The sequence below is a fragment of the Echinops telfairi genome, unplaced genomic scaffold (genome assembly GCF_000313985.2).
Source record: "Echinops telfairi isolate 266 unplaced genomic scaffold, ASM31398v2 ScPeMD7_7469;HRSCAF=8507_1, whole genome shotgun sequence".
NCBI classification, from domain to species: Eukaryota; Metazoa; Chordata; class Mammalia; order Afrosoricida; family Tenrecidae; genus Echinops; species Echinops telfairi.
In genome coordinates this window covers 133266005-133268823 of record NW_022111373.1, presented here as the reverse complement: position 1 = coordinate 133268823, position 2819 = coordinate 133266005, and positions in this window count along the sequence as shown.

The following is a 2819-nucleotide window of genomic DNA, read 5'->3' as shown; positions in this document are numbered from 1 at the left end:
CAGAAGTCCCTGGCTTCACACATCAGCCTCCTGCCCCAAAGAGCTCAGTTTATACTCATTCGTAGGCTGGAACGTCCACAGCTCGAGCCCATGCTTGGCTTCAGGTTCTGCTGTTGGGGTTTCTCTGCTGGCCCTCTGGTGTCAAAATTACTTCCTAGATCAAGATATGTAATGCCCTGGGACCTCAGGAGCACTTCCCTCTTCTAGTAATGGGATGTCCCCTTTCTGTTTCTGAGATGAACTCGTTCAACGTTTGACAGGGTGACAATTGCAATGAGCCCTGTTAAAAACCATTCAACGTTGGATCTTATAACCCAATCCATAGCTTCCCCACCACCTTCTTACCTGTATCAATCAGGAAAATGAAGTTCGTTTGGTGGGAGTAGCAAAGGGTATGGCTAGAAGATTCATCTTCAATAGTTCACCCCATTGCATGATTTAATTGTTCAAAATGGCCTTACTCGATGCCATAGGTAGTGGGGTGGACAGATTCCTGTTTGAAAGTGTACCGCCTGTAGTGAAACTGCCTGAGCATTCTCAGGTTTCCATTTTTCTCTGAAACATCTCTAACTGTTTTAAATCCCTTTCATCTCCCACAAACTTTTGGTTGGTGTTGTCACGAGAATTGCATACTGCGATTCTTTATTTATTTATAGAATTTCTTCTGTGGTCCTTTTAGAGCGGCAGCTGAACTCTGAGGGAATGATCCTTTAACAAAGTGACAGAGAAAGAAGAATTTGTGGAGGAGACTTAGGAGGAATCTAGGAAACATCATAGGTGTTAAGGATCTTTGTTGAGACAAAATAAGCTTTGTGAAGGATGAAAGGAGTAATGTGGGATTCTGTTATTTTACTTGCCTAAGGTTTTCTGTCTTTGCAGTGAACAAGACGGCTAAGCTGCCATTTGCCAGAGAGGGGCTGGTGTGTGCTTGGAACATGAGGCACAATTTCTCAAAATGTATTCTTGTTTGTAACCAGATATGTCAATATTTTAAACTCACTTTAAAATAATAAATGTGCTGATATTAATTTCATCAAAGGGAATTTTATGCTTTTGTGTTTCATTTTTTAAAGTATTTATATTCCTTCATGTAGAATGTATAGTTTTATCTGGCATGTGAAAAAAGTGGATTCTAAATGAATCACTTTTATTTTATACAAAGCCTCCTAAATATGAACATACTTCTTTGAAGTTGTAGATGAGATTTAAATTGCTATCATAAAACTGTGTTTTATTGATTAGGTAAAACATACTTTATGGCTATGCTAATGAATTTGATTTCCCATGCATTTTAAGTGTTCTTATATATCAGCAAATATTCTCGCTCTAAATGTTTTAATTATTTTCAGCAAAAATCACAATAATTCAATTCTATTCTATTTTATAACCAAGTGAAACTTTTCTTTATAAAGAACTAGAGAGGATATAAGTAGAAAGAAAACACAGCTTGCAAACACTTTCAATGTATTATTCTAAACTTACACTTAAAATTTTCTTCACTGAAACTATTGAGAAAAAAATCAAATCCCTACAGTGCAAACCAACACAAAACCAATCTCACTACCGTACAGTCCATTCTGACTCACAATGACCCTACAGAACAAAGTAGCACCGTCCCCATGGGTTTCTGAGACCGTCATCCTTTAGGGGAGTAAGAAACCCCACCATTCTCCCACCAAGAAGATGGTGGTTTCCAATGTCAGGCATGTGGATAGCAGTCCAAAGCTTTAACCAACTACACTGTAAGGGTGCCCATACAGTGAGAGGGTGGTGGTGATAGGTGCTATCCAGCTGGGTCCTGCTTATAGGGACCTTAGATAAAACAGAACAAATGGCTGCCCAGTCTTGTTCCATCCTCACAATTGTTGTTGTTTGAGGGCATTGTCGCAGCCACTGGGTCAATCCATAGTGTCAAAGGTTTCCTCCTTTTTAGTCACCTTTCTATGTCACCAAGCATGATGGTTTTTTTCCAGGGACTGGTCTCTCCTGAAAACATGTTCAGAATGCATGAGACAAGTCTCACCATGCTCACTTCTAAGGAGCACCCTGGATTTACTTTTTCCAAGAGAGATTTGTTTGTTCTTTTGGCACTCTATGGTACTTTCGATAATTTGGGCCAACATCATAATTCAAATGTTTCCAGTTTTCTTTGGTCTTCCTAATTCAATGGCCTAGTTTCACATGCTGATGAGACCATTGAAAATGCCATGGGCACCTTAAACCTTATGTGACACCCATGCTCTTCAACCCCTTCTAGAAGTCTTGTGCAGCAAATTTACTTAATGCAACGTGTCCTTCGAGTTCTTGACTGCTGTTTCCATGAATATTGATTGTGATCCAACAAAATCTTTGAAAACGTTGATCTTTTCTTCCATTTATCATGATGTTACCTATTGGTCCACTTGTGAGAATTTTGGTTTTCATTACATTGATTTGTAAATGATTCCGAAGGCTTCAATCCTTGATCTTCATCAGGAAGTGCTTCAAGTCCTCCTCAGTTTCAGTAAGCAAGGTTGCTTCATCTGCATATTACATGTTGTCATTAAGTCTTCCTCCAATCCTGATGCCCTATTTGTCTTCATACAGTCTAGCTTCCTGAACTATTTGTTCAGCATACAGATTGAATATGGTGAAATGAACAGATACACTCCTTTCCTAATAGTAAACCACCATGTAGTATATCTGAATTCTGTTCAAATGTGGCTCCTTGGACCACATGAAGTTTTGTCATGAGCAAAGTGAAATGTTCTGAAATTCTTATTATTCCCAATGTAATCCATAATTTTAAAAAATCATCTTATTAGGGGTTCATACAACTC